The 24664-nt window shown below is 38.4% G+C and overlaps 1 protein-coding gene across 4 annotated transcripts in view; it reads right to left on the bottom strand.

The window, feature by feature from the left end:
• TET2 (tet methylcytosine dioxygenase 2) overlaps positions 1-24257 on the bottom strand; it is a 143668-nt gene extending 119411 nt beyond the window's left edge. For 3 of the 4 annotated variants that reach the window (XM_061419482.1, XM_061419480.1, XM_061419481.1), the window contains exon 1: positions 24089-24257. The gene's annotated coding sequence lies outside the window, so the exon portion shown is untranslated. The remainder of the gene's footprint in view (positions 1-24088) is intronic. The other variant, XM_061419485.1, reaches the window with a different exon arrangement.
• Between the last annotated feature and the right edge of the window lie 407 nt (positions 24258-24664).

Raw genomic sequence — 24664 nt, forward strand, 5'->3', positions numbered from 1 at the left:
GAATATTGGAGTGGGTTGCCATATCCTTCTCTAGGGGATCCTCCTGACCCAGGGATCAAACCCATGTCTCCTGTCTCCTGCACTGCAGGCAGATTCTTTATCCACTGGGCCATCAGGGAAGCCCACAGTCTACTCAGGAGTGCTCAAAGGCAAATTCTTCATTTCTGTTACAATGTTTTTCACCAGAAGCATTTTTTTCCTAAAAATTGTCATTTCTGTCATCTGTTCTTGCATGTTGTCTACTTTTCCATTTAAAATCCTTAGGTTTTAGTTTAAAAAAAAAATCCTGGTCTGATAATTCCAACATTCCTGCCATATCTGAGTCTGGTTCTGATGCTTGTTTGGTCTCTTCAAATTCTGGGTTTTTTTTTTTTTTCGTTTGTTTGTTTTAACCTTTTAGTATGCCTCATAATTTTTTGTTGTAAGGTGGACATGATGTACTCAGGAAAAGAAACTGCAGTAAACAGGCCTTTAGTAATACAGGGGCTTCCCTGGTGGCTCAGTGGTAACAAATCCACCTGCCAAATGAAGGAGATGGGGGTTCTATCCCTGAGTCAGGAAGATCCCCTGGAGGAGGAAATGGCACCCCCCTCCAGTATTCCTACCTGGGAATTCCCATGGAGAGAAGAGCCTTGTGGGCTGCAGTCCATAGGGTCACAAGAGTCAGATACTACTTAACAGTAATCAACAACAAATGTGGTGTACAGTGTGGAGAAGTGGGAAGCATTCTAGAGTCATATGATTAGGTCTCATCTCAGTCTTCTGGTGAGTCTTTGCCCCTGGACTGTGGATTTCACTAATGCTTGTCATCCCCTCTCCCCTCACTTTTAAAAGAAGGATAAAATAGCTGGAGGAGTCTGGAGGTGCATATTTCCCTTCCCCCACATGGGAGGTTAGAGGGATCTGCAGTATTCTGAGCTCTGGTAAAACAGTTTCCCCTGAGGGGAGGCTTTGTCAAGAAGAACACAATGCTCTGGTATATTTCAAAACTCTTCTTTTCCCTGCTCCTTCCAGAAGCAGAAGACAATTTTCCTCTAATGTTTCTATTACATATATCATAAACATTTAAATATATTGAGTATTTACTTTAAGGCCCTGGTAGAGTTCTTGGAGGTAAAATTCACAAAAATGTGCCTGCCCGCCCCCTATAGCTAGTCTCCCCTAATGACTTATCCCTATGACTTTTATCCACAGTGAAGCTCCAGCAGTTTGCTAATTACAGGATTTTTTTCTACCATGGCACTGGTTCCTGTGGCCATTTCTACTCACATATTTCTGCTCCAACAAGTTTACGATTCTCAGAATCTGCCTGTTATCTCCAATTTTGGAAGCAGTAGTTTGCCCTATGACCATGCTTCTCTGATGGAACAAAGAACAATTGTTGATTTTTCAGTTTGTTCAGCTTTTCACTTAGTAGGATAGCAAACTCCTCACATGCTGGACTAGAAATAGAAAATCTCAGTATTTTTCTTTTAGGATTTTAAAAAAACTTTAAAACCATATGTCATCCTAGAAATATATCACGTCTTCTTTTGCAAATATGCATGGGGAAATAGTAGTGACTAAAATTCTGTGATCACAGTGAGCTGTTTCTCAAAAAGCGTTTTCACAATGTACAAATAAAGCTTTTAGAAGACACTGATGAAATAACCTTTAAGACATATCAAAGAAGGTGTAGACTGACCAAGGTTTTATATATATTTATAAAAACACTTGCCTTTTTGTAACTCCGATACCTATCAGATTGTATTCATATATGTAATACAGTTATAAAACAAGTTGAAGTTCTGGATGAGAATGTAATTAGCATGCTAAATTCACATTTATAATACTTTTGTCAGCGTGTATGTTTACAGAATGACCTGTGGTCTTTTGAAGTCACTGCTATCTACTATTTAAGAAATGATATACATTATTTTTATAGGCATGGTACGTTTTATATTTCCATTCCAAAACTAACCTTCAGTCAGTATGTTATAAACTGAAATCCTGAAGAAGTCTCAATATTGTTCCTAACTAGTACCAATCTCTGTTAATTTATATCCTGTTCATATATCAGTTTAAGAGGAGTTCTCTTAAGGATATTAGCCTGACTTCAAAGATGGTTTAATTTAGCATGTAATTAATATCTGAACAAGTGGACTTTTGTATTCACTGAGTAAAGAAAATAAATCTGCAAATTTCTCTGAATTTCCTAGACTCATCAACTTTGCATTCTTGTAGACAATGTTTCATTTTCAACTAGATTTTATTTCCTTTACTTACTAAAATGACTCATTGTTATCTCAAGTTTTTCAATAAGCTTGACATTTTCTTTAAAGATTAATCCAGGAACTCATCACTTTAGTAAACTGTACACAGCAAAAGGCAATTTTAGAACATTTTTCTTCAGGGATTAAAGACAGGTAAACTTTTTATCCTTTGTATTGGTGTGTAGAAATGAACTTCCTCTTAAAAACAAAATATACATCCTTAAGAGGTCTGAAAAGCAGAATTCTTTTTTTTTTTTTTCTCTACAACATCTATTCCCTCAAGGAATATTTAAAGTTTGATTTATGGAAATAAGGCCGAAATAATTTTGCTCTTTGCTATTTCACATTCTGATAAATATTGCATAAAGTATAAAAACAATTTGTAAGTAACCCTGAATTCAGCCTTCAGAGTTCTGAAATATTTCTCATAAACATTCAAGCATTTGAATAAAATACTATTGTTTTTTCCTTGAAAGGAAATAACAAGGTCACTTACAAAATGCAATGAAACAAATACTTAGTTAATATCTGTGATACGCTGCAAGTAGTCATATGAAAGCGAAAGTTGCTCAGTTGTGTCCAACACTTTGCAACCCCAAATTCTCCAAGCTAGAATACTGGAGTGGTAGCCGTTCCCTTCCCCAGAGGATCTTCCCAACCCAGGGATCAAATCCAGGTCTCTCACACTGCAGATGGATTCTTAATACTGGAGTGGATATCCTATCCCTTCTGCAGGGGATCTTCCTGACCCAGGAATTGAACTGGGGTCTCCTGCATTGCAGATGGATTCTTTACCAGCTAAGCTACCAGGGAAGCCCATATGTATATTTAAATTCAAATTTTGAAGTTCAGTGAAATTTCAGAAAACATTATTTTGCCCAAGTTATTCTTTCTATAAATGAGGAAACAGTAATAAACTTCCTGCCCAGCATCACATGAAAAGCTAAAGAACTCATTTAAAGTCAATAATGTATTTTTGCAATACCAAATATGTATTAATTCTGTTTGACCTGTCTGAAAAACACATGCTATAAACATAGGAAGATGATAAGCCTTGGAAGAATATTAGAAAACAGACTTCCAAAACAGGTAAAATGAAAGTCGCTCAGTCATATTCGACTCTTTGCGACCCCACAGACTACTGGACAGGGACAGTTTTCTAATTTTTTTCCAAAACAGGTAAAGTATATGGAAATGATATTCATAAAGATGAATGAAGCTAGCTGAAGAAGATGACATAAAGAAGAAAGAAGCTAGCTTACTTCTGTAGGTGACTGTAAATGGGCAAATGTAACAATGGCAGCAAGGACCAGCATTCTTTATCAAGAAACTGTTGTAGCTCGAGAATTGTACTTTGGTCACAGAATTGTGCAGCCATTAAAACAGTTTCACTGCCCCCAAAAGAATCCCCATGCCCACTATCACTCACTCCCCATTTCCTCCCAATCTCCCCAGTCCTAGGCAACAACAAAAGCAAAAAGAATTGTACCTTGGTAACACGACTATAAATTTTAAGAATTTCAGAGGATGCTTCAGTAAGTTACACGATGAAAGACTACTGGCTTCTCTTATCTGGCTATGTGGTCACATATAATTATGTCAATAAAAGATATTAAAAATCTTAAACCAACTCTCTGATTTTTACAAAATTCTCTATATTTGGAAGAAAAGAAAAGAAATAACTACTCTATGAGTTTATACTTCGTTTTACTAGCATCAAGTAGAATATTAATCATTATGAGTTTTTATGCTATAAAAACTTTGGAATCAGAATTCCCCAAAAGTAAGGGTCCACATTCAACAAATAGCTATTATGGGCTTACAATGTTCCAGGTGCTATGCTAGGCAATGGTCATAACACTTAAAACAGAAAAAGAATTTCTAACATGAAACTTACAAACCACACTCAAATTCTACTAGACTTTAAGCCTTAAATGATAAAAACAATAGTGAGAGAAAAATGCACTCAAAACACTATGAATTTATATCCCACCCTCCCCTCAATTAATTAATAAAGAGGGTATGTCAAAACTTTTGGAAACTTCATTGAAGAATCATCTATCTGTAATTATTTCTCACTATGAAATAAATGTCAAGGACACTTGAGTTCATAACTAATTTTCTGAAGGATATTATCTCATCTTGATAGAAGAAGCTAAGAGATACTGAGAACAGTGCCATTTCTCCTAGCTGGAAGGAAGTTGGTAACCACACAACTCAGAGAAAGGAAGCAGAAAGAAGAACATATGCATTGCTCATCTTTTAGGAGGTTTTAGCTCCAAAAATCTACTCATAAATTAGTTGTTTAAAACTTAAGGTAGCTTTTAAAATCCTGTTTGTATTTGAAAGTAGATTTTTAAACACATAGGTACCTGAAATACTATCCAATTACAACAACATCAGAAAGGAGTACAGTTGCCAGTATGTATGACATTTTAGCTACAAATGCTTCCTTGGCCCTAGAAACTCCTGGGATATTGTGTCAAACAGAACACTGGTAGCCTTAAAGGGAAAGCAGTAAAAATAAAATTATATTATTGCCCCTTTACTCACCATTTTATTCATATATATATTCACCAAATATTTATTCAATGTCTACCACATGCCAGCCACCATTCTAGGTGCTGAAGCTATATGTGACCCAAACAATGCCCTTGTTCTCATGGAACTCACATCTTCTGGGAGGAGCAGAAAATAAATTAAAAGAAACTTTTCTGGTCACACATCCTGGCTTGCAGGATCTTAGTTCCCCAAACAGGGACTGAACCCATGCAGTGGAAACTCAAGAGTCCTAACCCTTGGACCAAAAGGAAATTCCCAATTTTTTTTTTTTTTAAAGCAGCAACAAGTACTCTAGCAAGTGATGATAAACCTAATGAAATAAAATGAGACAAGGCTAAGTGTGGTAGTTTTGTTAAATGGTTATGGGTTTGTTTTTCCTTTTGGCCACACCACATGGTATGTGGGATCTTAGTTTCCGGACCAGGGATTGAACCCATAACCCCTGAAGAGGAAGCACAGAGTCTTAAATACTGGATTTCCAGGAAAGTCCCTGAATTTTATTCCTGGAAAACTAACACTCTCAAGGAGAGATTAGAAGTAAAGGAAGAAGCAACGTAAGTGGATACCTAAACAAAGGTTGTTCCAAGAAAAGGAAATAGCAAGCGCAAAAACCTAGAGGAAAGAGGATGCTCATTTTGCTGCTTGGAAGCAAGACAGCCATGGCTATTAGAATGAGGGAGAGAACTGGAAAAAAATGGAATCAGAAATTTAAATATCAGCTGAGACCTTGGAGGCTACAAAAAAATAAAAAAAACCATGGCATTTACTCTGAGTTAAATAGGGATTCATCAGTGGCTTTAAGCAGAGGTATGAGCTGACAATGTTTAAATGATTAAACTTTTATTTCTGAATTTGGGTAAAACACGTCGGTAAGGTGAGGAAGGGAGAGCAAAGTCGGAAGCAGGGAGATCCATTAGGATGACACGGTTATATGCAAAGTTAGACATGATAGTGGAGAAGGCAATGGCACCCCACTCCAGTACTCTTCTTGCCTGGAAAATCCCATGGACAAAGGAGCCTGGTGGGCTGCGGTCCATGCGGTCGCTAAGAGTCGGACTCGACTGGGTGACTTCACTTTCACTTTTCACTCTCATGCATTGGAGAAGGAAATGGCAACCCACTCCAGTGTTCTTGCCTGGAGAATCCCAGGGACAGGGGAGCCTGGTGGGAGGCCGTCTATGGGGTCGCACAGAGTTGGAAGTGACTTAGCAGCAGCAGCAGCAGCAGCAGCAGCAGCAGACATGATAGTGGCTTGCAAGAGTGTGGAAATGGTGAAATGATAGGAAATGACAGAAAACGGGTCAGATTCTGGATAGAGTTCAAAACTAGAGTCAACAGACTTTGTTGAGAGATTGAATATTTTTATCTGTCTTTGCATTCCCTCCTAAAAGTCCGACTTCCCTAACTTTGGGGAATAAGCTTTTTTGAAAAGAGTTATCTAAAGAAGATGAACCATATTTATTTCAGATATCTCATTAACCAACACTGGATGAAATGCTGTTTCAATGCACCAACGTCTCCCAAGTTCTGAGGGAAAATTACTTTGAACATGGAATTCTATACACCATTATTTTATCAATTAGCTCAGGGAAAATTCAAGGCATTTTGGACATGCAAGGACTCAGTTTTCCTCCTACACACCATTTCTGGACAAAATAAATAAATTGTGGATGTAAATCAGTGAAAAGAAAAGAATGAAAGAAGAAACTACCGAGAAAGACATGGAACTAAAGCAATGGTGGACCTAAGCAGGGGAATAATGAACGAAAACCAAATCAGAATAGAATAATCAGAGAGCACAGAGAAGGAGTTTAAATAGAAGGTATATTTCATTCACCAAGTGGTATAATTAAGAAACTTGAAAAATCATTGAGACAGATGAGAATTTTTAGCTGGCCCCGTTTGACAGATGGGGAAGACGATTCAGAGAGGCTAAAGCTGCCGTGTTGTGTAAGAATATACACAGCTTATAAGAAGGCAAGTCAGGATTCAAAAATAGATCTTCCTAACTCCAAAAACCAGACTGTTTGTGAATTCTCCAGTGCTCCAGTGGTTAGGACATTATTCTTTCACTGCCAAGGGCCCAGGTTTGATTCTGGTCAGGGAACTAGGATACCACAAGGTGAGTGGGGCAGTCAAAAAACAAAATAAAACAATTGTTTGATGGAATCCAACTGTTTAGGAATGAAAACTGACATTTTCCAGTCATGTGGCCACTGTGGAGTTTTCCAAATGTGCTGGCATATTGAGTGCAGCACTTTCAAGGTATCATCTTCCAGGATTTGAAATAGCTCAACTGGAATGCCGTCACCTCCACTATTATAGTGATGCTTTCTAAGGCCCACTTGACTTCACATTCCAGGATGTCTGGCTGTAGGTGAGTGATCACACCATTGTGGTTATCTTGGTTGTGAAGATCTTTTTTGTACAGTTCTTCTGTGTATTCTTGCCACCTCTTCTTAATATCTTCTGCTTCTGTTAGGTCCATACCATTTCTGTCCTTTATCGAGCCCATCTTTGCATGAAATGTTCCCTTGGTATCTCTAATTTTCTTGAAGAGATCTCTAGTCTTTCCCATTCTGTTGTTTTCCTCTATTTCTTTGCATTGATCACTGAGGAAGGCTTTCTTATCTCTCCTTGCTATTCTTTGGAACTCTGCATTCAGATGCGTATATCTTTCCTTTTCTCCTTTGCTTTTCACTTCTCTTCTTTTCACAGCTATTTGTAAGGCCTCTTTAGACAGCTGTTTTGCTTTTTCGCATTTCTTTTCCATGGGGATGGTCTTGATCCCTGTCTCCTGTACAATGTCACAAACCTCCATCCATAGTTCATCAGGCACTCTGTCTATCAGATCTAGTCCCTTAAATCTATTTCTCACTTCTACTGTATAATCATAACGGATTTGATTTAGGTCATACATAAATGATCTAGTGGTTTTCCCTACTTTCTTCAATTTAAGTCTTGATGAAAGTGAAAGAGGAGAGTGAAAAAGTTGGCTTAAAGCTCAACATTCAGAAAACGAAGATCATGGCATCCGGTCCCGTCACTTCATGCGAAATAAATGGGGAAACAGTGGAAACAGTGTCAGACTTTTATTTTGGGGCTCTAAAATCACTGCAGATGGTGACTGCAGCCATGAAATTAAAAGATGCTTACTCCTTTGAAGGAAAGTTACGACTAACCTAGATAGCATAGTAAAAAGTAGAGACATTACTTTGCCAAAAAAGGTCCGTCTAGTCAAGGCTATGGTTTTTCCAGTGGTCATGTATGCATATGAGAGTTAGACTGTGAAGAATGCTGAGCACTGAAGAACTGATGTTTTTGAACTGTGGTGTTGGAAAAGACTCTTGAGAGTCCCTTGGACTGCAAGGAGATCCAACCAGTCCATTCTGAAGGAGATCAGCCCTGGGATTTCTTTGGAAGGAATGATGCTAAAGCTGAAACTCCAATACTTTGGCCATCTCATGTGAAGAGTTGACTCACGGGAAAGGACTCTGATGCTGGGAGGGATTGGGGGCAGGAGGAGAAGGGGACGACAGAGGATGAGATGGCTGGATGGCACCACTGACTCGATGGATGTGAGTTTGAGTGAACTCCGGGAGTTGGTGGTGGACAGGGAGGCCTGGTGTGCTGCGATTCATGGGGTCGCAAAGAGTCTGACACGACTGAGCAACTGAACTGAACTGAACTGTTTAGGAGTTGATTGATTTATCAGAAATAAGGAGGCAATGAACACAGATTCCAGGGAAAATATGGTGAACAGCTGAAAAAGCCAAGAAGATGGAAGAGAAAGCTCATATAGGTGAGAACACCAAGAAGGAAGAAATTTCAGTTACAAAGGAACAGAGTGAAAAAAAGAATAGGGTGAGGGCTTCCCTGGTGGCTCAGTGGTAACAAATCTACCTGCCAATCCAAGAGACATTGTTTGATCCCTGCCTCAGAAGATTCCATGTGTCATGAAACAACTGAGCCTGGGCATCACAACTATTGGGCCTGTGGAGCCGAAACTACTAAACACACGCCAGAACTACTGAAGAAGCCCACATGCCTAGAGCCCATGCTCTGCAACCAAAGAGCCACCGCAATAAGAAGCCTGCATACCACAGCTAGTGAGTAGCCCCCGCTCTCTGCAACTAGAGCAAAGACTGTGCAGCCGTGAAGACCCAGCACAGCCAAAAATAAATACATATGTTTTTAAATAAAAAAAAAAAGGATGAGGGAAGCAGAAATGGAAAGAGACAAGCCAAATGGCCATAGTAAAATATTCTATAGGGTTTAAGGATAAATTTGCAAATAGGGAGATGTCAAAGATAATTCAAAATGTGTAGGGAAATTATTTAATCCGACGTCTTGGTTTCTTCCTTAGTAAAATGAGGATAATAATAGCACCAACAAAAATAGATGTGATGTAAGAATTGAATAAGATAACCTCTGAAAGTCCCTAGTATGGTTCTTGACACAATGTGAAGACCTTAGTTATTATTGGCTATTACTAGAATGATAAATCGGAGAAGGCAATGGCACCCCACTCCAGTACTCTTGCCTGGAAAATCCCATGGACGGAGGAGTCTGGAAGGCTACAGTCCATGGTGTCTCTGAGGGTCGGACATGACTGAGCGACTTCCCTTTCACTTTTCACTTTTATGCATTGGAGAAGGAAATGGCAAGTGTTCTTGCCTGGAGAATCCCAGGGACGGGGGAGCCTGGTGGGCTGCCATCTATGGGGTCGCACAGAGTCAGACACGACTGACGCGACTTAGCAGCAACAGCAGCAGAATGATAAATATCCCATTATTCAATTTGAGGCAATGGTCTTCACCTCTCTATGCTGCCATTTTTTTCTAGTTAATGCAACAGATAGTCTCTAAAGTTTCTGTTTCTTGTTAATAATAGTTTATGATTCTATCTTTGAAAATAAGCTACATTTTTTGCAAATCTGATGAATGATTTATTGACATATTGAAGTAAATGTGATGGGAATCCAGGGAGCAATATCTTATAAGTAGTGGGCAAAGTCTCTAGTTTGCATAGCTAGATCTAAAACAGAAAAACATACTCAAACACACGCATACTCAAACATACACATACATGCATACAAAATTAAACCCACAGTCCAGAACAATCCATTAAAAGTTCAGAGATAGGTAGACAATGTCTTGGATAATTTGTTACAAGGAGGAAAGAGTTTGAAACAAATCTTTTAAATGTCCATAGTTTGTAATAAAGCATTTATTTACTGAAAACTATATTTTCCTTGTTTATAACATGTTCCCCCCTCATCCTTTGAGGTCTTTTCCATGCTTAAAAATAGTTGCTTGCCATTTAGTTGCATGAATACCACCATGCTATTATCATATATTTTTCCAGAATTACCATTCACTCTTTTTTCCCCTTTATTATTGATTCTACCAGATAAGAAGGTATTTTCCTCTGTATTGTTGTAGACATAGGCTACATGTTTACACAGGTAAACAAAGCAGTTCTATACAAATAAATCCAGTGATTTTGAAAAGCATTTCTATATGTAGTATGATTGGCCTATTTTCACAAATAAAATTGGAATGATGGGTATGAAACAATTTTAAAATTGGAGAAAATGGCAGCTCTAGCTCCAATTATCTGTTCCCATGCACCTATGCGGTAATATTATTAGAGCTGGTTAAATTGCCATAAAAGCTTCCAAAAGAGTCTGAGTCAGCTTGGTTACGAAAGAGAGTGACACTCTTGTGAGCTTTGTCACCTCTAGTCCCTGGATACCAAAGCGCTTACTCACTTGTCCGGTTAAAAGCTACTATTTTAAGTTCAAAGTAGAAAGCTCCTTTTGGGTGGTAATGATAGCTAAAAATAAACAATCCAGAGCTTGTGGGGTGAGGGGGGAAAGCCTGCTTTAAGCATCTACTCTATTTCCCCTCCAGGCACATTTTACCACAATCAGTTTGTTCTTATTCTCTATCAATATTCATGACCCAGGTCATTAAACAGTTTGTGAGACACAGATCACCCCTTCCCCCACTGCTGCATCACTGGTGTTCAGAATTCTGGGGCTGTGTGTGTAAACATGAAAGCCATGGGTGCTTGACCACATGGGAAGGCATCATTATGACCTAGGACTCCTACGCTAGAGGGAACACCCTGGCCAATTTTAACATCACCACACCAGCTGTTTGTTTTTATGTGTGAGCGCCTATATGATTCCTCAACGGTCTTCTAAGGAATCATATAAAAGTAGTTTCTATAAAAGACCCTGGGGATTTTGTTCACCTTCACGATATTTGGGAAAATGCATGACATCAATATTTTTTTAATTTTATATTTGTAGATAGTTTTACTATGGTTTAATTAATCATTCCTACCAAAGAGAAATTAACTCAGAAGTCCAAAAACTTTTTGAGGGAGAGAACACACACAAGCATGTGCAAACACATGCTCTCAATAGTTGGTGGAGAGAGAAAACAACCTAAATTCCCACACTGCATCTTGCTCGGTATCCTTCACATTTGATCTACCACTTTAATCTTTTATAATACAGAGACAATTGCTGTTCATCTCACCTTCAGGAAGGAAGGCCATCTATTGAATAAATGTTTACTGAATGCTTGCAGCTTCAAGTGAAACAAAAATAGTTATATTTAATCCCTTTCTTAGCAGAAATGAATCAACTTATAACCTTCATCAAATTCTGAGCAGATTCAGTTTATAACCATATATAATTTACTGTCCAATAAAGGTATAAGAAGAGAGGAAAATGGTAATGTTCTAACATAGGCTAAGATCATCCTTGTGAAAGCTCAAGAGTGTTCAGACATGGTACTGCTTTTAGGAAGAAAGTATACTCATAAGTAATTTCACACAAACTGTCACTATTTGAATTTAGGGCAATTAAGATAAATACACCATCTTCAGGTCAAAACAATGATAAGCATGCAAATAAAAAATGAAAATAAATTTTAAAGCCTATAATCTAAATTCACTAAATCTTAATGTATTAAAAAAGTACAATAACTTATAACCACTAAATAAATTATATTATCTTCAAATTTAGAAGGAAATTTTACTCAGCAAGAAAAAATAGAAAATGTCTATTCTCAAATTTCCTTTACGTTGGTTAAATTAATCACTCTCTTGATAATTTCTTCTAAAAGAGAGCACATCCAGCTGTTAAACAGATCAAATTTAATTTCTAAGTCTCATAGGTAAATAATAGACTTGAAGACATAACCTCTAAATTATTCCTATACCAAACATTTCTTGGTGTTTGGTTTATCTCTTGGGGAGAAAATTCTTTATTTTGAAAAGTTAAATTCCTTCTATTTACAGTACCACATTTCAAAGATTCTGATCATTCCTCTTTTTAGAAAGATAGTGTGACTAGAAAAAAAAAAACCTATGAAAGAAGACTTCAAACAGCCCAAGTTTTTAAGTAACTACAAGTTTTTTTTGGTTTTGTTTTTTTTGATGATTTAATTTCAATTCTTTGTTAGGCAAGGTTTCTATTTTTGGATAACCAGTGACTGGTTGGAATATTTAAAATATGAGTAAATTTTGAGTCCTTTTTTTGTATTGCATTTTAGGATCCTTTTTGATCAGAAAGGACTCAAAATTTACTCATATTTTAAATATTCCAACCAGTCAATTTACAATTTACAATTAAAAAAAAAAAAAAAAAGCACCAGGAACACAGGTACACAGGATGAGACACAAATTCTTGGGTGTTTTAATTATTTTTAACTTGAGACTTAAAAAAAATGATAAGTATAAATGAAAAACTCTTAAAAGCAATATGGGAAAAGAAGAACAATTTCCTAAATATTGAAATCTAATTTAAAAAAGAAATACCATGTCTTGATACATAACTTAAGATGGAAGGGGGCTGAGGGAGGTGTGATAATGGAAAATTTAAGAGGGAGGTGAGAAATGACAGGGATGGGTACAACTGAACTGGATATGGAGGATGATCAAACAACCGTTTTCCTGAGTATTCTGTGGTCAGAGTGTCGAGTTACCAAGTCAGTTTACCAATTCTCTTGCACCTGAAGTTGCTTACAAATAAGAAAATATTTTTCAAAAAAAAAAAAAGCATTTGTGAGACTGGGTGGCAGGCATGTGCATTTCTGTCACAAGTGGTAGAAGTAAATGACAACCAGAACCAAGACACAATTTGCCCACATTTCGAAAAAACACACACAGAAAAGTTTGGCATAACGGATTCCGTTTGCCGCAAGAGGGGGCGGGGAAAAGAAAAGAGTGATCCTATACTAAGGCACAGCCTTTGAGGCGCCGGCAAGTTGCATATTGGGTAGATCCTGACCTAGACTTCGGTGAACTTTGATGCAGGACCCCATCAGAGCCAGACAAGGGCTCCCCCATTATGAATAAAATTGTTCGGTTCCTCCGCGCACGGACACACAAAGCCCGTACTCTCAGCTGTTACATAAGAGTCTCTGGAATCCCTGGATGGTGTTTGTAAATAGCGCTGCCATGCGCACGGAACCCACGTGGCAAATGTTGATGTGACCGCGTGTAATCGCAAGGCGAGAAAGTGTCAACAAGCTCCAGAGAGAAACCTCCTATTTCTTTGGCCCTAAAAAAAGAGCATGTGAGTGTCAAGGAATTATTTATTAGGGAGGTTTTTTCTCTCTCCCTCCAACCCCTGCCCCGTGCAAAAAAAAAAAAAAAAAAAAAGAGCAGTGGGAAGAACTGGAGGACATGACCAATCTCTATCACATTTCTTTTCTTCTTTAAGTAGCTCCTGACCTAGGACATGATCAAAATTAACTGCCTGCCTAATTAAATTTAGGGCAAATTTTGTAATCTCAACAGTGAATTCTGAATGCACTTTATACCTCCTCTCAAAAATTGTTTTTCTTATTATGAAAGATTGCATTACACAACAACTACTAAGACACTAAGGAGGCAAACTGTTTGCAAAGTAACAATTCTACATCCAAATAAAATTACAATATGATCCTTTCAGAGCAAAGTATCCAATAACTTCATTTGAGTGAATGGAAGTACAGTTTCGTTTTCTACCTGTCTTCTTATTTTAAATTTTACCCTCACTATACTTATTGTATCTTTTACATGGGTTTGTTAACAGAAAACAAGCTCTATTCCTTAAGGAGGCCAAATTCTTACCTATATTAAAGGAAACTGACAATGTCAACAACTAAGCTTTTTATTCCTACATATGAAAAGTTTCCCATAATCTTCAGGATTACTTGAAACATGACAAATTATAACAATGCAAAAATACTGATGCAAATTGTCAGTAGTAAATTAAACTATTTAAAAAAAATACTGACTTCAGCAAAACCTCATGCATATATTTTAGTCATTTTAAAATACCATATCCTGTATCGTCTATATGCTTGATTAAAAATGTTGTTTCAATACATTGAAATTTTAGTTCCCAAAGTTAACCAAATGTCCTTTCTAATTTTGATTTCTGGTAGAAATACATAATTATGTCATAGTTATTTTACCTTTGTAAGCTATTAGTAAAATGTTCACTAGCTTTCTTTTTGGTCAATATGTTTTTCTCCAAGCTATAATGTGGTAGATAATTCAAAAATTAGAATACACCTTTGTTTTCACTTCAATTTTATATAGCATAACTTCACAGAAGGAAAAAAACACCATTTAGGTGAGTAGATTACAATAAAGATAGATGAAATCTAGAATGCAAAGTTTAGAATGCATGCTTTCTCGCTGAACTATACCTGCTTCTCTTTTTACAAAAATAATTTATGTGGTGAGTATTTTTAGGTTGGAAGATTTGTTCTTCCTTCATGCTTTTTAAAATTTTTTCCTGTTTTAATGAGAAATAATTGACATACATCACTGTATGTCCTTCCCTCATATTTGAAAGTATCCATTTATGGTATTTTTTTCCTTTTATTAGTTATGTTTGGCACATGAAAATATGAATATAAAGTAAATTAATATCCAAATAACTGAATTCACTTTTTAAGAGGCTCACTCTAATTTTATGAACTATCACTGTATTTGCACAAATGATTTCTTGTTCTGTTATGATGTAAGCAGGAAGACAAACAAAAGGCTAATAGTGATCCAAACTAATTAGTGGGAGTCCAAAAGTAATCCTTTTAATACAAAAATCATGAAAGGTTATAAAAGAACTGACAGAACTTTATAGCCAATGGCAAATATGAAAATTCTGTGACTTCAAAGTAAGAGACTTCAAACAAAAATGGGAAAAGTGCTGAAAGAACAAACATTAAAAAATAAATTAATAGGAACAAGACAGTAGGTTAGTGATGGAATCCGGGTGTGGTATCATTGCACTATTTTTAGATTCTTGTGCTTTACTTTAGAATTAGCACAGCTAATAATTAAGGTATTTTTAAAATAATAATTAAGTACTCTTGTTCCTCAATGCAGGCAGGAATGAAAAATAGGAGAAATAACTCAGAGATAGACCACATTATATCCTCTAGGCTTCACTATTACTATTTAAGCCTTTTTTCTTATCCATTGCTAGATTTAAAAAAAAAATCAATTTGAGGAGAAATAATAAAAACTCTAAGAGTTGGGTGAAGAGTTTCCATTAATGTGTAATCTAATCATAGAAACAATATTTAATACTCTATCAAGAAAAAGACATGATGAGGCAAGTTTTAGCAATAACTAATGAATCATGACAATCGTAATTAAAATGATCATTACTTTGTGACATCCACAAATTTAATAAATCTCAAAACTGCAAAAGTAGCAAGTGAAAGACATCAATAGTATGTATGGTATACCTTTGTGGGAGATCTACTGTCTATGTTTGATCATGGGCAAGTCTGTTCTCTTTGAAGAGAGCAGTCATTCCATCAGTAAATATCCACAGCCCACTGTTTTTCTTTTGAATATAGTGTATCTTTCATGGGCTTCTCTGATAGCTCAGTTGGTAAAGAATCTGCCTGCATTGCAAGAGACCCTGGTTCGATTCTTGTATTGGGAAGATCTACTGGAAAAGGGATAGGCTACCCACTCCAGTATTCTTGGGCTTCCCTGGTGGCTCAGCTGGTAAAGAATCCGCCTGCAATGTGGGAGACCTGGGTTTGATCCCTGGGTTGGGAAAATCTCCTGAAGAAGGGAAAGGCTACCCACTCCAGTATTCTGGCCTGGAGAATTCCATAGACTGTATAGTCCATGGGGTCACAGAGAGTTTCACTTTCACTTTAGAAAAGCAAAGACGGAGTACTACACTCAAATTCAGTGAATAGCTTTTTGAATATAATAAAAATAGCATAAAAATCTACTATCAGCTGAGGTGGTTCAAAAAGTGTCACAAGAAATAAGAGATGGTAGAAGCAAATAAGCTACTCATCTCTCCCATAAGAAAGATCAGACCTGTATTCTACCTTATTGCTTTCCATAACAGTCACTGGACATGGAACAACAGACTGATTCCAAATTGGGAAAGGAGTACATCAAGGCTTATATTGTCACCCTGCTTATTTAACTTATACGCAGAGTACATCATGAGAAACACTGGGCTGGATGAAGCACAAGCTAGAATCAAGATTGCCGGGAGAAATATCAATAACCTCAGATATGCAGATGACACCACTCTTATGGCAGAAAGTGAAGAAGAACTAGAGTCTCTTGATGAAAGTAAAAGAGGAGAGTGAAAAAGCTGGCTTAAAACTCCACATTCAGAAAACTAAGATCATGGCATCAGGTCCCATCACTTCATGGCAAATAGATGGGGAAACAATGGAAGCAGTGACAGACTTTACTTTCTTGGGCTCCAAAATCATTGTGGATGGTGACTGCAGCCATGAAATTAAAAGATGTTTGGTCCTTGAAAGAAAAGCTATGACCAACCTAGACAGCATATTAAAAAGCAGAGACACTACTTTGCCCACAAAGGTCCATCTAGTCAAAGCTATGGCTTTTCCGGTAGTCATGTATGGATGTGAGAGTTGGACTATAAAGAAAATTGAGCACCAAAGAATTGATGCTTTTGAACTGTGGTATTAGAGAAGACTCTTGAGAGTCCCTTGGACAGAAAGGAGATCCAACCAGTCCATCCTAAAGGAAATCAGTCATGAATATTCATTGGAAGGACTAAGGCTGAAGTGGAAACTCCAATACATTGGCCACCTGATTCGAAGAACTGACTCATTGGAAAAGACCCTGATGCTGGGAAAGATTGAAGGCAGGAGGAGAAGGGGATGACAGAGGATGAGATGGTTGGATGGCATCACCAACTCACTGGACATGAGTTTGAGCAAGCTCAGAGAGTTGGTGATGGACAGGGAAGCCTGGTGTGCTGTAGTCCATGGGGTTGCAAGAGTCAGACATGACTCAGCGACCTGAACTGAACAATCACTACGTCAACTTCTTGATGGGTTAAAAGGTTCTAACAAGAGTGTCTAACTTGAACCTGGCACAAATATACAACAAACCTACAAGTAAATGCTATAATCATACTCTTAAAAGGTATCTCTGGGTCATTTCTATAGCTATTCCTTGAAAAAGAAATGATTACAGTAATTATATGAAGCCAAGACATGTCCTCATTGAGTATAACAACAGGCACACGTTATTAAAGCTGAATGCTTCAAGATCACTGGCTCTTCCCCCAGAGCTGTTAACAGTCATGGTATCAAGGTAAGGGACCCAACTGGCATCTTTCTCAACAGGATAAAAGAGAAAGAAGTACTGCTTAAGAAGAAGAATGTTTGGTATCTAGAAGTATATAAAGTTAGAAATTAAAATGAAGTCAAAATAATGTGTCAAAAATAATGTCCTAATTTCATAAGGGCTATTCCTAAAAATCTGAACTCATTTTACCATTAACAATCTGTAAAATTTTGTTGGTGTTTCTAAAGACTGGCTATATGTTGCAAAACATGGAGAGCCATCAATGTTCAGATTCTTTTTCCCACTTGTCCTGGCATCACAAAGACTTCTGCCGACCAGTTTCTTTTCTCAAACTGATTTCACATGTGTATTGTTAATAATGCTGCTACGAATATTCAGGCACAAGTTTTTGTGTAGATAGTTGCATGCATTTTAAGTCTCCTTTTACGAATTTCCCTACATAGCCTATGTTACCGCTACATGTTTATTATTAGTGGTGATATAGTATAGTGGTTACTCCAGTACTCTTGCCTGGAAAATCCCATGGACAGAGGAGCCTGGTGGGCTGCAATCTATGGGGTCACTAAGAGTCCGACACGACTGAGCCACTTCACTTTCACTTTTCACTTTCCTGCATTGGAGAAGGAAATGGCAACCCACTCCAGTGTTCTTGCCTGGAGAATCCCAGGGACGGGGGAGCCTGGTGGGCTGCCGTCTATGGGGTCACAGAGACTCGGACATGACTGAAGCGACTTAGCAGCCGCAGCAGCAGTATAGTGGTTAAAAGACTGACTCCAGAGACAGACTGCTTAAATTCAAATCCTAACTAAGACATGTACTGGCTGTATGAACTTGGGCAAGTTATTTAATCTCACTGTGCATTAGTTTCCTCTCCAGAGATAGGGATAACACCACCACCACCTATTTCTAGAGTTGTGATAAGAATCAAATGATGTAACCTGAAATGTCATAAAACATTATAACAACTTAAAATATTTGAATAAACAAAAACCTATATTCTGATACACATTTTGATAAGGCATGGTAGCACAATCACATGATTGATGAAGTAAAACTGTGTTAAACTTCTGTTTTCAGGAGGGAAAATGTTTAAAATTATCTGATCAAATGATTACATTATCAATGATTAAATTATCTTTGAAATGGTATATGGAATGAAACATACACCTACACAAACATTCAAGTCAAATCTGAGTAAGGTTGGTAGACTACATCAATGTCAGTCTCCTGACTGGGATATTATACTATGGTTTTGCAAAATGTTACCACTGGGGAATACTGGACAGAACGTCCATGTCCAATTATTAGTTCATACCAATGGCATGTGACTCTACAACTAGCTCAAAACAATTTTAAATTTAAAAATATAAATTTACAAAACATCATTCAACTGTATGCTTATAATGGGTGGCTTTTATGGGACAACTGCCATAACCTGTAGAAGTTACATTAAGGAAAAAGCAGCACCATTGCTTTCATCACTGGTATCACCAAACACCTTTTACTTTGCTTTTCTCTTATGCATTGAGAACAGATTACACATTTTCTAGTTAAATGACATTTTTTAGCTACTTCTACATCATTCATTGTATCTTTTCCCCCTCAGCTTTTATTTCGAGTAACTGACATATAACACTGTATAAATGTAAAATATACAATGTAACAATTTATAATAGGTAAATATTAGGAAATGACTACCACAATAAGGTTAGTTAACACATCCATGACCTCACATAGTTATGAGCAACTTTCAAATATACAATACAGTATTGCTGGCTATAGTCACCATACTATGCTTTCAACCCAGCACTTATTCATTTCATAACTGGAAGTTAGTACCCTCTGAGCACCTTCACCCCATCACCCCTGACCCCCAACAAATTAAACCTAGACCTAGTAGTATACCAATAGATTCTATTAGGGAATAAAAAGACATAGAACATAACTCTTTTTTATTTATTTATTTATTTTAATTGGAGGCTAATTACTTTACAATATTGTAGTGATTTTTGCCATACATGCACATGAATCCGCCACAGGCGCACATGTGTCCCCCATCCTGAACCCCCCTTCCAACTCCTTCCCCATCCCATCCCTCAGGGTCATCCCAGTGCACCAGCCCTGAGCACCCTGTCTCATTCATCGAACCTGGACTTGCGATCTGTTTCACATATGATAATATACATGTTTCAGTGCTATTCTCAGAACATAAATCTTTCAACAGACATAAATCTAACTTGAAAGAAGCATTTATGGTATTTTTAGTGAAGCAATAACTTCATTTTCTGTCCTAAATTGTCCTCCAAAACACTTCATCCCAATTCACTCATCTTTTTACTTAATTCTCAGATTATCCAAAGCTTGAATTCAAGTCACTTTGAGGAACAACCCTTAGTAAGTATAAAATGTTGATTTCCAAATTCTTAATACTGCAGGTAGGTTGACATTATCACTGAATTTATTTTTACACAAAATATTCAAAATCCACCTACCATCTATCTATAATTCTTGAAACCTGGTGCACTTAACTGCATTTCATGACAAGTGGAAAAGGTATAAATGAAAGCTGATAGAATTTACTATTTTGGAATGGGCAACCAAAATCTATTTTATTGAGAAAGTATTGTATGTCTATCTTAGGATTTTTCTGCAATGCACAATTTAGGATAAGAATAATGCTGGAAATAAGCAAAGACACACAATTCTTTTTTGGCTGCTAGTCACAATGATTCAGGTGTATTGCTTTACCCTCTTCCTTTCTGAAACTCTTCTCTCCTACAACATACCAAAACAACAGATGCACTATGTAACCTTCTTAAATAATGCCACAGTATTCACTGAGTTTTGGCAGTGAATCAAAATAGAAATTGGAGATCTAGACCAAGTAAATACTGTATATTTGGCAAAATCATTTGTGGTTGTGTTCTTCAACACAGTTTCCAAGATAACCACCAGCTCTACTTGGCAACCTTACTCTCCCACAGTTAAGACTCCATTTGTAAAGCTGGCTTAAGAGATATTTTCTTGCTACTGGCTCTGGTGCCATTACTACTCTTAAGAACTACTATGCAGTGATGGCCTAAGAGTTGAGAAAATGTTACTTTCATGAACCAATACTGACAGCTAGCTGATCCAAAGTTTTAACCTGTCTCCATGACTCAGAAAGATTAGAGTGGAACAGTCTACATGGTTGTTTACAAAAGAAGTCTCTTCCTAGTGAAGATGGCTAGGTAAGACTATTAAATTCTTCTAACTAACAACAACATCAACAACAAAGACAACAATTGAACTCTTGTAGTAGAAGGAATTAGGGCAAGGAAAAGCAGATTGAACACTTTCTAAATATTGGACATTCTAAAAACTGTGAAACATCTAAAGCTTTTGAGAACATTTTATGGTAATTTCTTGAGAATTCATAAGAATATACTAACTTGGATTTGGGCCAGGATGAAAAATAAGGTGTTCTGCCAGGTGTTTCTGTGAATCATAAGAACTTCTTAATGAGTCAGCAAATAAGGAAATACATTTCAATAGTGACATCTGGCTTACAGCACTGTGTATGGGTGGAGCACTGAAGAAATTGATAGAGAAATTCTAACTCCAACAAGTGAAACCAAAACATTAACTCCAGTCTTTGTTATCTAAGTGCCCAAACAGAACTCTGGAAGTCTGTCATAGCAACTCCTGGGCAGCCGCATTTCACCTGCTGGGAGTGACGCGGACCTGCTAATGTCTACATCCATGTGCCACTGAATCAAAATCCTATCAATCCTGTTGGCTCCTGGCATGGACCAGCACGAGGCCAGACCTAATCAGAGCCCTAAGAAGTTTGGTAAATGTGTGAATTTAAACAAGACAAGAGACTTCCCTTATTCCAAGTTAATTTCTCATTAAGCATTAGCTCAATTTTTAAACATAAGCAAAACAATATTGTAGTTTAAGAAAAACTATCTATCTTATTATTCTCCACTATGACTCCACTACAATTCAATTACCCAAAACAGGTCAAGCTGTGAAATTTTTGAAGAATCCAGGTAGCACTGACTTTCACAAATATGGTAAACAAAGAGCTGAGGTTATATCTTTCATTGTAAATTATTCCATAGTAATTCAAATAATTTTTCTAATAAAAGAGAACACTTTTATTTGGATTAGTGAATAAAATGTACAAGTCCTTCTTATAATCATTGAAGTCCCTTATATAATATTCATTAGTAGCTACTTTCAGAAAAGTCTAAATTGGATGCTGGGAAAGAACAGGCCTTCATGGTCACACTCAAAATGATTAACCAATGTAGATATTCTTATTTATCAATGTGAGCAATAAATATTATATCTATTATTAGTTGAATAGCCTGAAGACAGTATATACAACATTGGAAAAGTCCCCCCAAAGTAGTTAGTGACATCTGGCTAACTACTTTGCCAAGAGTAGTTAGATACTACTCTTGGCAAAAGGAATTATATATTTTAAATTCTCAATTGCTGGGATAATTAACCACAGTTTTCTCAACAGATAGTAAGCATTTCTGCTAAACTCTTTAAGTGTTTTCTTTATTATCTGAGGACAAATAAGAACAACCAAATGAGCTGTTTCTATTCCACAAAGATGAGTAACATGTCTCCCTTGGAATCATGCATCTACAACGATTAAACTTAACTGCTTTCCAGAGACCAAAATGTAGAGTTACAAAGTCAATTACTAAGGACAAGTAGTTTTGGAGATGGGATTTATGGAACAATGTCCATTATTGCGTTTTTTCCCCATCCATCTTTTAATTGTATACATGACTTCTAAACTTGTTTGACTTTCCAATCCTTCACTAACACTTCTCTGTTTAATAGCATTAAAATATCAGTATTTATTATGTTGAAATGTATATTCTACTTCAAACCTATTATGAAACACACAAGCAAACAAGGAAAAGAATATAACTCCCCTCCAGTATTTCGACTTTCCATTAAAATGCAAATATAATGATTTCATTAGCCAAGCAACAATACCCACAGCCTTAAATCAAACCAAACCATAGCCAGTATCTTTCCTATATACATTTCCAACTGTCCCTAAGATAGAATCTTACTTTTATGTTGGATCATTTATTGATGAATATTTTTGGATTTGGATTTGTCATTATCTATCCCTGATTGGAGAAAGAAAAGCATAATGTATGATTTGAGATTTTAAACTGTGGCTCTATTCTACTCCCTAGACAGGCAAATACAAAAATATTTTACTAAATTTTAAACGACTGGAAAATGACCCCTTTTCAATTCCTAAACAGTACAAGGAGGAGGAGAAAAACTCACTCAATACAATTAAAAGTATGTCATGAGGGCAACAGCCTGTACATTTCACTTATATTTCACATTCGACCTTCCCAGCAGTCTATCCAGCCCACACTTTATTTTGCCACAGATAGAAAACTCTCCGTAGAAACTTAGCTTAGTATCACTAGAAAAGCAGCCTCCATGAAAAAGATTCATCAAGAGTCATGTATGAGTAAAGGAAGAAGGAGAAAAAGGAGAAGAACGGGAGGAGAAAAGGGACACACAGAGAAAGGCAGAAAGATAAAAAGACCAGAGAACTGCGAAAAAGAGAAATTTGGATGAGACTGTTAGAAATGTGCTCTCTGCTTCTCCGTTTCTTCACTGGGATTGGGTTTCATTTCTTTCTGCGCCCCTGACCTTGCAGTCTTCCAACTCACCCCTCTCCCCCCGTCCCCGCGCCCGCCCGTCTGCCCCCTCCCCCGGCCTGCGCCTGCCTTTGTGTCTGCCTGTCACTTACCGGTGAACCCGACGAAGCTGATTTGGGAAAAGCACAAAGCCAGGACACAGATTTGCTCACAAATGCTCTCACACACATTCCCCCACGCTGAAAGGTACAGCCCATGGCAGAGCTGATGTACCTTGAGAAAAGTGGGGTTCGGGTCTTGTCTGGGGAAGCCAAGAAACTATTCTTTCCTCTCTCGGCTCCGCAGCGCTAACAAAACCCGCGGACTTCAGGGGGGAACGAAAAAAAAGAAAAAAAACAACAACCCCCGACCGAGTGGACTCCTGTTCCACTCGCCCTGACACTCGCTGAGCGCGGCCCCCCGAAAAGGGGACACGGGGCAGGCAGAAGGGGGCGGACGCAAACGCACACTCAGATCCAGACCCCCAGCGGAGAAAAGGGTCGAAAACCACACGGTCCGTGTGCTCCCCAGGGGTGGGTGAGGATAAACCCGGGGCTCGTCTGCCTTCCACCGAGGGAGGGGGTGGGGGAAGATTCAAGGAAAAAGTCGTGCCCCCCGACAGCTGAACTAGTTTAGAAAGGAAAGCAGAGAAAAATCACTTTCCGGAGGATAAAAGGCCGGGAAAGCGGCCGGCCGGACTCACAAAGGTAAGTTTTCTGGGTGAGGAGGGCACGAGCATTAATTAACAGGAGAGAGAGGGGAACACACAACTACAGGTTTAAAAGGGGGGTGGGGGGAATTAAAACTATATTTGTCAGCCATGTTGAAGAGGCTCCAGTAATTTGTGAAGCTTCCCTTCTTCCCTCTTGGTATTTGCGGGTGACACTGCAGGCTTTGCTCCCCAGTCCCTGTGAGCCCGAGAGAAAGCGAAGGGGAGAGGAAAGGGAGAGTTTCGCGGCATAAGAGAAGCGCTCTGACCTCGTTCTCGTCCCTCAGCCTTGCAGCAATCCAGCAGTTTGCAGTCGGGTCTCCTTTCTAACAAATCCTAAAGGGCAGCCATCTTGCTTCCTTCTGCTTCTCTACGAAAGCAGCCTAGCCTCCGCATCAATATTCATAAGGCAGTTTGACGTCTGTTCTCATCACTCGGCGGGGCTGGCGTCTCGGGGCGGCCGCGGCAAGGGGGCGGACGTGACTCGCATGCGAGCCGGGCCTGGGCGCGCGGCGCTCGCGAGGAGGAGGCGGCGGGGCCGCCCGAGCACTGGCCGCTGCCGCCGCCGCCGCTCTCCGCCTCCTCCTCCTCCCGCTTCTCCGCCTCCTCCGCCCCGCTTCCTCCTCCTCCTCCTCCTCCTCCTGGCCGCCTCCTCCTTCCCCTCCGCCCGGGCCTCCACCGCCGCCCCGGGGCTCTCGGCCCGGACTCCCCGGGAATTGGCTCCTCGCCCCGGGGCTCCCAGCACAAAAGCCGGAGGCACCTGGGGCCGATCGAAGGGGCGCACTCTCGAGGCTGGGACTGGGGAGCCAGGGAGGGGAGCAGTGCGCCCGGAGGAGCGCGGGGGA

The sequence above is a fragment of the Bos javanicus genome, chromosome 6 (assembly GCF_032452875.1).
Source record: "Bos javanicus breed banteng chromosome 6, ARS-OSU_banteng_1.0, whole genome shotgun sequence".
In the NCBI taxonomy this organism is placed as follows: Eukaryota; Metazoa; Chordata; class Mammalia; order Artiodactyla; family Bovidae; genus Bos; species Bos javanicus.